Here is a 13,301-nt window from a genome sequence, read left to right on the forward strand (position 1 = left end):
CGCAACTTTTCACTGCCGGCCGATTCCAGAAGAATATGCTAGGGTGATGGTGGACGAAATAACGGAGGGATTTAAGGACCTCCAGCTTGACCACCCTACCGGTGAAGGGGAGACTAGGCTGGGGTTTGCTCTGAAGACTCCATGCCTATGGCGGAAGGAGCTCATCAACCTTCCGAACTGGACGCCTCCGCCTCCTCCTCCTCCCCCGGCAAGTCAGGGCACTCCTCCACCGCCTCCTCCTCCGGCGAGTCAGGGCACTCCGCCTCCTCCACCGCCTCCTCCTCCGGCGAGTGACGATCAGGGCACTCGACTGGCTCCTTCTCCAGTGCGTGGCGGCACTCCGCCTCCTTCTCCGCCAACGCGATGCGCCCGAGCAGCCAGCCTCCTCCTTCTCCGCCTCGTCAGCAAGGGCGGAAGAGACCTGCCGCCGCTCCGGCAGCTCCGGCGCGTCGTAGTCCTTCTCCTCCGCCTCGTAAGCAAGTAAAGAAGACAACCGCTCCGTCTGCTCGGTCGGCGTCTAGCAATACAACCAGAGGCGGGAGGACATACAGATTCGGTCCTTCTCTGAAGTCTCCAGAGAAGTTACCATACGAGAGGACCCTGGGGGAGAACGCCGAGATCGCACGAACCGAAGTGGATGACTGGTTTCAAGGGTTGAAAGCAAAGAGACATCCACTTCCGGAGGAGAAGGTAGATCCGGTGAAAGCGAAGCGCACTCTGGCTGCCCTGACAAAACCACCGAAGTCTCCGCCGAAAGGAAACTATGAGCGCATTATTGGAAAGGAATTTGCCGAAGCGGAGCGGTCGGGAAGTACTGTCAGCGATCAAAGGCTGAAAGAACGACGAGCTGGGAAACAAATTGCCCAGCTCGGCGAACAAGCGAAGCAATCGTGCCCCCCGCTCAAGGTGCCTAGCCACAACGTCGCTAATGATCCGAGGATGGTGCCCGGTTATAGCAATCTTGCAGATTACCTGCCCGACGATGTACATTATGAACCCATGGACGTGCAGATACAAAGATACGAGTACGGGAAGCCTCTCGTCAAAGATGAAAGATCTCTATCAACGATGATGCGAAGATTGCATGATTGGTACTTGAAAATCTGCAGAGACTCTGGGGGGAGGAGTACTTTGTATGTGAAAGTTAAAAAGGAGCATGACCTCATTGGAATTGAACTGTTGCCTGTTCCATTCGAGGAGTTCTATCAGTTTTTCAATCAATTGGCCCTCGATAAAACAACGGTCGCCTGCTACTGTCTGTAAGTAGTACTACTTCTGTCATTAAGTCTCTCTATATAGCTCAGCTCTTTCATTGCATGTATTTATAATCATCCTCACTATATTATGCAGATTGAAGATCGCCGAATTGAAGAAAAGACAAGTCGGTGATATTGGGTTCATTAACACATATCTCATAGATGTAACTCAGGTTAAATTTCATGCCACAGCTACCGAGGCCAACTCGCTACGATCGTTCGTAATAAATGAAAACAAAGATATAATACTCTTTCCTTACAACTTCAAGTGAGTGTTACTGTCTTTGTGCGTATTCGGTTTCCCTTATATATTAGTCAAGGTTATAGTAATGTAATTGATGAGTTATGCATGCGTGTGCAGTTTCCACTATATTCTCCTAGAGATTAAGCTTGAGCAGGGACTAGTAACCGTCTTAGACTCAAGACGAAAAGATCCCCAGGACTATGCAGGCATGACTCAAATACTCAAGAAGTAAGTTAAATCGATCATTATCCACCATATCAGCAACTTTGTTCATTTCCTGATATATCAAGTAATTGTTTTCTTTGTCCGGCAGGGTTTGGAGAAAATTCACCAGAAAAGCTCCGGGACTGCCGAAGGAGCTGCAATTTAGACACCCGAAAGCAAGTACTATAGTAGCATGTTCCGCGCATCTACTAGTCATTCAAGCGCTAGTTTCATCAATACCATTTGGCATTCTTGCTTATCTGTTTGATTGACCTTTATTTCTTGTAAAGTGGTTGTGGTGGGAACAAGGGAATGATTTCTGTGGATACTATGTTTGCGAGTCCATCCGCCACACGACCTATGAGCGGGGCTACACTGACGAACAATATGAAGTACGTAAATAAAAACATTCACAATTTTATTTTATTACCATCATTTGTGTTGAGTTTCATTGATTCATATATATATATGTATTGACCCCCTTCTTTAAATTAGATGTTTCGGAAGCGGGATGAACTCCTAGCACCAGCTCGTATGCGAGCAATTCAAGAGGAATTGGCGGCATTCTTTCTTGACCACGTGATCCCTGAAGACGGAGAATTCTATGTGGACCCTGAGTCCGTATGATTATATTTGTAAGAGATAATTATTGTATATATGTAGCCGGTAGTGTCGGATAGATATACGAGAACTTGTTGTTCGACCAATCTCTCGGAGAAGGAGAGGTGGTCGATATCACTTCTCTCTGTATGCATATATGTTCATGACGATCTTCTGTTTCCTTCGTTTGCTTACTAGCTAGCTAGCGTGTCTAGTCCTCTCTATACGTATGTATAGTACGTAGCGTCGACCAAGCACGGACATAAGAGAGGACACTTCTCTCTATTAATTATAGCTAGCTAACACAATATATGAAACACCTAAATTAACCCCCCCAAACCCCCAAACCCCCCCCTTTCAAAAAAAACAAAAACCCCAGCCACAGAAATGCTGACGCGTGGATGCCTATTGGTCCCGGTTGGTGCCACCAATCGGGACCAAAGGGTCTCCTGCCTGGGCTCCGCGCACTACCCACGTGGAGGCCCATCTGTCCCGGTTCTGGATTGAACCGGGACTAAAGGGACAGGGCATTAGTACCGACCCTTTAGTCCTGGTTCCAGAACTGGGACAAAAGGCCCTTACGAACCGGGACAACAGGCCCTTTTTCTACCAGTGAAAGTATATAGTATATACCCATGATCACCTCCCGAGTGATCACGGCCCGATAGTATAGCATGGAAGACGGGCAAGAATGTAGGGCCACTGATGCGGTTGACTGGGTCAAACTGACGCGTGGGTCTAGTGGGACCCACCTGTCATACTCTGTTAGGTTAATTAGGGTTTAGTTAACTAATTAGGTTAATCTAATCAGGATTAATTAGTTTAATTAATTCTTTAATTAATTAATTAAGATTAATTAATTTTATTAATTATTATTTTTTAAATCATTTTTGTTTTTTTAAATGTTCTCTTGGAGGGGCCCATGTGTCATAGGCCCAGGCCATATAAGGCGCGGGCGATGGTTATGGGCGCGCCCCGTTCGGACGTACGCCCAGGGGCATGCGGGCGAAGGTGCTGGCGCTCGGCTTGGCGCAGGTGGTCGTGGCCGCGGCCGAAGCGCGGGGCTCGTCGGGATCCGCCGACAGGAGGTGCCGATGGGGGAGGCGCGCGCAAGGCGTGCTGCAGCAGCAGGGGGAAGCAGGGCAGCGGTGGCGAGGTCCGGGTGGCGCGGCCATGGCAACGGTGGGCAGAGCCGGCGCGGCCCGACGGCATGGAGGCGACGGCAAGCAGCGGCAGAGGCGGGGTGGGACGGCGCCGGCGAGCGCAGCAGAGGAGGCAGCAGGAGGGGCGCGGCCACTGCGGCGGCAGGGAGGCGGGAGCATCGAGGGGAAGCAGGGGGCGGCCACGCGCGAGCCACGGACGGCGCGGCCGGCCGTGGGCGAGCCGGGGCTGGGAAGCCCGAGCGTGCGGTGCGAGCGCGTGCGCGGGGGCGCGTGGCCAGAGGTGTGGCGGGCCGCGCGGTGCGGCGCGGTAGGGCGACGGCGGGGGGAGCGGTGGCACGCAATAGTGGAGGCGAGGCACGGTCAGGACGAGGGCGTGCACGCGAGCGTGCGGGAGACAGGGAAGAGAGAGTAGGGGCGCGCGTGTGCTCACATTGAGGAGCAGGGACTACAGCAACGGGGCTCGGGGTGGACGCCGGGGACGACGTGCGGCGGGGAAGCAGATCGGCGGAGAGGAGGAAGCAGGCCGGCGGGGAGGGGCTCCGGTGAGGCGGCGAGGGTTCCTGGCGGCGGGGTCATCGGGCTCGAGGCGCGCGCGTGCGAGCGAGCCCCAATCCGATCTGGATCGGGGGGAGGAGGGGAACGACGTGGGGGGGGGAGAGTGGGGCGACGGGGTGGACGGCTAGGGTTTTCGGGGGTTAAGTGAGTGGGGGGGTTCGGCCAGCTGGGCCTGTAGGGTTGGCCCAATGGTTTTTTTGTTTGTTTTTCCCTTTTGCATTTTCCTTCTTTTATTTATTTTCATTCTGTTTTATTTCATTTTAAGTCATTTAGGCATTTTATAAAAATGTGTTTTCTTTACTATATTTACCCTAGCAATATTTGTCACACACCGAACATTTTTGTTTAATATTTTGAAAACTTTTGTTGTCTGACTTATTTAGAATTTAAATTTGAAACGATTTCGAATCATTGCGAGGTTAGCAACAGTAACCGAGGTGTCATGGCATGATTAGCGTGGGATTACTGTACCATGATTATCCGGGAGTTACAAATCTCCTCCACTACAAGAAATCTCATCCCGAGATTTAGGAGGTAGAGGGAAACAGTGCGGGGTATTCATCACGCAGGCGGTCCTCACATTCCCAAGTGGCTTCATCTTTAGAGTGATGCGACCACTGGACTTTGAGGAACTTGATCGCCTTCTGCCGTGTGCGGCTTTCAGCTTGGTCGAGAATGCGGACCGAATGCTCTTTATAGGAGAGGTCCTGTTGCAATTCGAGCACTTCATGATCCACTGCTCGGATTGGATCCTTGAAGCATCGTCAGAGTTGTGACACGTGGAACACATCGTGAACCTGAGAAAGGTTTGACGGAAGCTCCAGTTGATATGCCACTTTTCCACGCCTTTCGAGAATAGTGAAGGGACCGATATAGCGAGGAGCTAGCTTGCCCTTGATCCCGAAGCGGTGAGCACTCTTCATTGGTGTAACTCGAAGATAAGCCTTTTTCCTAGGTTGATAGACCCTGTCTTGGTGATGACGATCATACTGACTTTTCTGACGTGACTGAGCAGTCTTGAGATTCTCGTGAATAATGCGAACTTGTTCTTCGGCCTGTTGGATAATATCCGGACCGAAGAGTGGACGTTCCCCAGTTTCTGACCAGTTCAGAGGGATTCGACACTTTCGCCCATATAGCACTTCGAAGGCGGACTTCTTCAGACTAGCTTGATAGCTATTATTATAAGAGAACTCAGCATACGGGAGAGATTCCTCCCATTTCTTGCCGAAGGAAATAACACAAGCTCGAAGCATGTCTTCGAGAACTTGGTTGACATGTTCAACTTGCCCTTGCAACTAAGGATGAAACGCAGTACTGAATGACAGATGAGTTCCCTTACTTCTTGGAAACTTGCCCAGAATCTTGAAGTGAATAAGCTGCCACGGTCCGAACTGATAACCAGTGGAATACCGTGAAGGGAAACAATTTTGGACATGTAGAGAATTGCAAGCTGACTAGTAGTGATCGTTTCTTTGACCGCCAGAAAATGTGCAACTTTAGAAAGCCTGTCAATGACGACAAGAATAGCATCATTACTTTTCTGCGATTTGGGAAATCCAGTGACGAAGTCCATTTCAACATGGTCCCATTTCCATTCAGGAATAGAGATAGGTTGCAGAGTTCCAGCAGGCCTTTGATGTTCTGCTTTGATACGACGGCAAACGTCACACTCAGCAACATAACGAGCAATGTCCTGCTTCATATTACACCACCAGAATCTTTGACGAATATCCTGGTACATCTTTGTACTACCAGGATGGATGGACAGAGGCGTATCATGAGCTTCTTTCATAACCCTTTTAGTCTTATCCAGGTTTTTCTTCGAACATGGTACCACTAGGCGGCCTTTGAAGTACAAGGCGCCATCATCGGTGATAGTGAAGAATGAGGGTTTTCCTTCTGCTAGATGGCGTTTAACCTTATGGACTTCAGAGTCATAACCTTGAATAGTCTTTATACCCGCTACGAGATCTGGTACGACAGCCAGGGTATTTAGAGAACCCTTAGTAACAACATGAAGATTCATCTTGCGGAACTCCGGGGGAGGGGGAGCGAGTGCACCAGGGGGAACAATATGAAGGTTCAGCTTTCTAAATTCTTCGACAAGCGAGGGCTGAACTTTGTGAACCTGGAGGTGATTGCAGTAAGACTTGCGGCTCAAGGCATCAGCCATTACATTAGCCATGCCGGGGTTATAGGATATACCCACGTCAATGTCTGCAATAGTCTCCATCCATATCTGCCGATGGAGGTTCAGATCTGGCTGAGTAAATAGATACTTCATACTTTGGTGGTCGGTGAAGATTTCGCAACGATTATCGAGAAGGTAATGTCGCCGCTGCTTCAGTGCATGAATGACAGCAGCAAGCTCGAGGTCATGAACTGGGTAGTTTTCTTCGTGAGGGCGCAGTTGACGAGAGGCATAAGCAATCACTCTGCGCTCCTGCATTAGGACATAGCCTAATCCTTGACGGGAAGCGTCGCAGTAAATGATGAAGTCCTTAGTATCAGGTGGAGCAAGCACTGGGGCAGAAGTCAACTTGTCTTTAAGCGCATGGAAACTTTCCTGACACTTGTCTATCCATTCGAACTTGACACCCTTATGCAACAGATTAGTCAGAGGCCTCGCAATCTTGGAGAAGTTCTCGACGAATCGACGGCAATAGCTGGCGAGACCAAGAAAACTTCGGACTTGCTTGACATTCTTCGGAGGAGTCTAATCGAGAATAGCCTGAACTCGTTCAGGGTTGACGGCAATACCATCCTTGGAGATGACATGCCCAAGATAGGTTACTTCGGAGAGCCAGAATTCACACTTGGAATACTTAGCATATAGTTCATGCTCTCGAAGCTTTTCCAGCACAAGACGAAGATGTTCAACATGTTCTTCCTTGTTCTTGGAAAATACATGGATATCGTCCAAATAAACCACGACGAACTTGTCGTTAAGCCGAATGACATGACGGTGTACTCGTATGATCCATACCGATTCACGAAGGCGGTTTTTGGGATGTCCTCTTCACGAACACGGATCTGGTTGTAACCCAACCTCAGGTCGAGTTTGGAGAACACTGATGAACCAGCCAGTTGATCTTAAAGATCATTGATCCGAGGAAGAGGATATTTATTCTGAATGGTAGCTTGGTTTATAGGACGGTAGTCTTCGACTAATCGGTTTGTCCCATCCTTCTTTCTTAACAAAGAGAGAAGGTGCTCCCCAAGGAGAGCAACTTGGGCGAATGAAACCTTTGACAAGAGATTTGCCGATTTCCTCCTTAAGCTCAATGAGTTCATGCGGCGGCATCTTGTAGGGTCGTTTAGCTATAGGGGTGGTGCCAGGTTTCAAGTCGATGATGAATTCGACAGCTCTAGCAGGGGGAATCCCTAGAAGTTCTTCTGGGAAGATGTCTTGGAATTCATGAACGACGTGAATGTTTTCAATGCCCTCGAGTGGTGCAGCGTTTAACACATTCAAGGCATAAAGTCGTGCCTCGGCGTTCTGAACTAGATGAGCTTGGTAAGCAATTATTTCATCAGAAGGGTGTAGCAGATGGACGACCTTAGTGCCACAAACTATAGAAGCAATATGCGCTTTCAACCAATCCATTCCCAGAATGAGGTCGATGCTACAGGACTTCAATACGATGGGAGAGGCAAGGAATGCCAGTCCTTCGATTTCAACGGAGACGTCATTGCAAATCATGGAGGTCCGACATTGGCCCGCGGGAGTGTGTACTAATAGCGAAGTGTTCATGTCCTCGCTTTTAATGCCATGCATGAATGCAAAATCCTCTGACATGAATGAATGTGATGCACCTGTATCAAATAAAACAGATGCTGGTGCTGAATTTACGAGGAGTGTACCCATCACAGTAGCGGGCTGGTCTAGAACTTCATTGAGATCAACGTGGTTAGCATGAACACGGCCATAAGACTTGGCATTGTTGTTGCGGGGCTGGTTGCTTCCACGGCCAGTTGCAGGAAGGGCCAGTTGATTCTGGTTCTAAAAGCAGTTCCTGGCGAGGTGACCTGGTTGGCCACACTTGTAGCACAGACCATTATTGGGAGTGGGAACAGGAGCTTGGGGTGGTGGAGCTGGAAGCTTTGGCTGCCTAGTTGGTGGGGGAGGCAGACGCGGTGCAGCATAGGACTGCCTTGGAGCAGGTGCAGTTGGCTGGTACATGCTGTTGGGAATCCATATCCTACGCTTCTGCGAGGACGGGCCCGAAGATGAGCCCGTGTCACGGTTGCGCCTGTGAGAGCTCTGGTGTTCCTGCAGACCAGTTTCGGCATTGATGGCCTTGTTCACCAAGGTGGCGAAATCAGCAAAGTCATGCACTAGAAGTGCGAGCTTGATATCAGCTTGAAGGCCATCACGGAACTTTTCCTGTCTGCATGCATCAGTTGCAATGTCTTCTTCGGCATAGCAGGACAGATCCAGAAACTCCCGCTGATAAGCTTCCACAGTTTTGTTGCCCTGAGTGAGGTTGCGAAACTCGCGCTTCTTCCGGTCCATGACTCCCCGAGGAATGAAGCGAGCACGGAAGGCAGCTTGGAAGTCTGGCCAGGTGATGATTGTTCCAACTGGGAGAGTACGTCTGTGGCTGTCCCACCATTGAGCTGCGGGTCCCTTCAGGAAGAAGGAAGCAAAGGTGACATAGCTGGCAGGGGCTACATCAGCAGACTCCATCTCATAGGTGATGTCACGGAGCCAGTCATCAGCATCCAGGGGCTGAGTTGAGCTGCGGTACACAGTTGGGTTTAGGCGCATGAAATCCTGCAGAGTTACTGGGGTTGGCTGCTGGTTCATATTGGGGCAAGGAAACTGAGCCATCATATTCTCCATGAACTGGCGATTCATCTCAAGCCGTTGGATCATACCGGCCATGTACTCAGGCGGCGGTGGGGCGTTGCCGGTACGACCACGACCACCTGGTCTAACCATCCTACTAATATATAACAGGAGTAGTTCAGCATTGAGAAATTGAAAGGACAAGAATCATTCATGATGAAACATGCATAATGAAAGGAAGAGGTACAAGAAGAGTTTTCCAAGAAGACTTCTTATAAAAGTGATCATGCATAGAGTTCGGTACACAGAGTTCAGTACATAGGCTAAGAACATCATAGGCGGCACGTAGGCTCGCGACGAATGCATCTAACATTAACAAGCAAGCCTACATTAGTCCCAGGAGGAACTGTGGAGGTAGGTGTAGCCTGCCAGCTGGTAGTGACGCGAAGGGAAGACCTCCACGCGAGTAGCCTGGGGTCCGTGCATACTCTGGTGCCGAACCCGACGCGCAGGTGGCAGGAGAGGACCAAGTGCGGGAGAGTAGCCTCCCACATCTGGCTAGCCGACGCCCTGGGGCATCACGGTCCTGGCAGGGTAGATCACAGAACGCGACAGATCACCAGATCGGATAGAGGGGTGCAACAGTGTCAGAGCACGATACAGGTGCTGACGGGTGGTGTACAACTCGTGGCGAAGAGCTCGGTTAGCTCTATCCAGCCCATCATCATACAGAACCAGGTTCTGATGGTAGAAGGGCTCTCGGGTGACAGTGGAGTAGGCAGCAGTGTAGTATCCCTCCGCACCAACATCGGATGCAATAGCAATGTGCCTGAAGGGGGAGGTGTCCAACTCCTGATACTCTCCACGAAGAGGTGTCAGAGCAGCATAAGCAGCATCGTGGACCGCCATATCGATAGTCACTCCAACACCATGAGCAGTGTGCAGCACGGTAATGGAGTCATACTCCCGAGAGTAGAGGTGGACGATGGCATGGTACTGCTCCTGGTTGAAGTCCTGATACTCCTCATAGACGGTGTACTCAGGGTGCCAGCGATAACCCAGATAGGTCATCATCTCAACCAACACAGCAGGTGATCCTGAGGCACCAATGGCCGTCGTGTGGCGCACGACCTGTCTCGTGGGTTCCATCTGATAACAAAGATGTTTCCACAGGAGTCAAATGACAATGTGGATAATGTTCAAATACTACTCTAAATAATAACTAGGGCTTATCCAACTTTGGGGTGAACGTGGTCATGGGATCCTAATGTTAGAGTTAGTAAAATCATTTAACCCGAGTAGGAGAGAGTTCAGAGTCCCAGAGTAAGAAGCAAGGAGTAAAAGATCCTAATACCACCCAGATGGCGACGTGGGCCCGTAAGGCACACAACCACGTTAGTAAAAGTTTTTGTAATGTCTAGACTCGACTTCGGCCAAGGAGTGTGGAAGGGGGATTCCTACAGGCAGTCGGCTCTGATACCAACTTGTGACGCCCCCGATTCAATCGTAAACTAATCATACACGCAAACATGTACGATCAAGATCAGGGACTCACGGGAAGATATCACAACACAACTCTACAAATAAAATAAGTCATACAAGCATCATATTACAAGCCAGGGGCCTCGAGGGCTCGAATACAAGATCTCGATCATAGACGAGTCAGCGGAAGCAACAATATCTGAGTACAGACATAAGTTAAACAAGTTTGCCTTAAGAAGGCTAGCACAAACTAGGATACAGATCGAAAGAGGCGCAGGGCTCCTGCCTGGGATCCTCCTAAACTACTCCTGGTCGTCGTCAGCGGGCTGCACGTAGTAGTAGACACCTCCCGAGTAGTAGTAGTCGTCGACGGTGGCGTCTCGCTCCTGGGCTCCAACGTCTGGTCGCATCAATCGAGTATAGAAAGGGGGAAAAGAGGGAGTAAAGCAACCGTGAGTACTCATCCAAAGTACTCGCAAGCAAGGAGCTACACTACATATGTATGCATTGGTATCAAATGGAATAAGGGTATCATATGTGGACTGAACTGCAGAAAGCCGGAATAAGAGGGGGATAACTAGTCCTGTCGAAGACTACGCTTCTGGTAACCTCCATCTTGCAGCAGGAGAAGAGAGTAGATGGCAAGTTCACCAAGTAGCATCGTGTAGCATAATCCTAACCGATGATCCTCCCCTCGTCGCCCTGTGAGATAGCGATCACCGGTTGTATCTGGCACTTGGAAGGGTGTGTTTTATTAAGTATCCGGTTCTAGTTGTCATAAGGTCAAGGTACAACTCCAAGTCGTCCTGTTACCGAAGATCACGACTATTCGAATAGATTAACTTCCTTGCAGGGGTGCACCACATAACCCAACACGCTCGATCCCATTTGGCCAGACACACTTTCCTGGGTCATGCCCGGCCTCGGAAGATCAACACGTCGCAGCCCTACCTAGGCACAACAGAGAGGTCAGCACGCCGGTCTAAATCCTATGGCGCAGGGGTCTGGGCCTATCGCCCATTGCACACCTGCACGTTGCGAGGGCGGCCGGAGAGCAGACCTAGCAACCTCCATTACAAAGGAAGTTGCGTTACGCGGTCCAACCCGGCGCGCGCCGCTTAGTCGCTGACATCACGAAGGCTTCGGCTGATACCACGACGTCGAGTGCCCATAACTGTCCCCACGTAGATGGTTAGTGCGTATCGGCCAGTGGCCAGACTCAGATCAAATACCAAGATCTCATTAAACGTGTTATCTTGAAATAACCGCGAACGCCGACCAGGGCCAGGCCCACCTCTCTCCTAGGTGGTCTCAACCTGCCCTCTCGCTTCGCCACAAAGATCCACACAGAGGGCCGTTGGGACAAAGGTCCTTTCAGCCCCCAATCCGTGAATCACTCGCGGGTGCTCCACGAGCCGACCCGACTTTAGTCACCACATGTATCATGTATAAAGTATATAGTATATACCCGTGATCACCTCCCGAGTGATCACGGCCCGATAGTATAGCATGGCAGACGGACAAGAATGTATGGCCACTGATGATAATCTAGCATCCTATACTAAGCATTAGGATTGCAGGTAAAGGTAACAACAGTAGTAGCAAGGACAGGCTATGCATCAGGATAGGATTAACGGAAAGCAGTAACATGCTACACTACTCTAATGCAAGCAGTATAGAGGAGAGTAGGCGATATCTGGTGATCAAGGGGGGGGCGCTTGCCTGGTTGCTCTGGCAAGAGAGAGGGGTCGTCAACACCGTAGTCGTACTGGGTAGCAGCGGCATCGGTCTCGGTGTCTAGCGAGAGAAGAGGGGGAAGAAACAATAAATATTAAGCAAACAGATGCATAGCGATGCATGACATGACAAGTATCTGTGCTAGGGGTGCCCTAACGCGGTATGAGGCGATACCGGGGAAGGGGGAAAACATCCGGGAAAGTATCCCCGGTGTTTCGCGTTTTCGGGCAGAGGAGCCGGAGGGGGAAAGTTGCGAGTTCGATAGGTTAGGGACGCGTGGCGGATGAACGGGCTGCGTATCCGGGTTCATCTCGTCGTTCTGAGCAACTTTCATGTTGAAAATAATTTAATCCGAGTAACGGATTAAAAGATATTATTTTCTAAAGATTTTATTAATTTCTGGAATTTAATTAATTATTTAATTTAATTCAAAATTGGACTTATGACATCAGTATGATGTCATGCTGACGTCAACAGTTAACTGGGTCAAACTGACGCGTGGGTCCAGTGGGACCCACCTGTCATACTCTATTAGGTTAATTAGGGTTTAGTTAACTGATTAGGTTAATCTAATCAGGATTAATTAGTTTAATTAATTCTGTAATTAATTAATTAAGATTAATTAAGTTCTCTAGGCGGGGCCCATGTGTCATAGGCCCAGGCCATACAGGGCGCGGGCGACGGTTACAGGCCCGCCCCGTTCGGCCGTACGCCCAGGGGCACGCGGGCGAAGGTGCAGGCGCTCGGCTTGGTGCAGGTGGCCGTGGCCGTGGCCGGAGCGCGGGGCTCGTTGGGATCCGCCGGTAGGAGGCGCTGATGGGGGAGGCGCGCGCAAGGCGTGCTGCAGCAGCGGGGGGGGGGGGGGAGCAGGGCAGCGGTGGCGAGGTCCGGGTGGCGCGACCATGGCAACGGTGAGCGGAGCCGGCGCGGCGCGGCGGCATGGAGGCGACGGCAAGCAGCGGCAGAGGCGGGGCGGGACGGCGCCGGCGAGCGCATCAGAGGAGGCAGCAGGAGGGGCGCGGCCACTGCGGCTGCAGGGAGGCGGGCGCGTCGAGGGGGAAGCAGGGGGCGTCCACGCGCGAGCCACGGACGGCGTGGGCGACCGGTGGGCGAGCCGAGGCAGGGAAGCCCGAGCGCGCGGCGCGAGCGCGTGCGCGGGGGCGCGTAGCCAGAGGTGTGCCGGGCCGCGCGGTGCGACGCGGTAGGGCGACGGCGGCGCGAGGCAGGCGGTGGGGGGAGCGGTGGTGGAGGCGAGGCGCGGTCGG

This window comes from Triticum urartu, chromosome 7A (assembly GCF_056163025.1).
Source record: "Triticum urartu cultivar PI428250 chromosome 7A, HENAU_Tu73, whole genome shotgun sequence".
In the NCBI taxonomy this organism is placed as follows: Eukaryota; Viridiplantae; Streptophyta; class Magnoliopsida; order Poales; family Poaceae; genus Triticum; species Triticum urartu.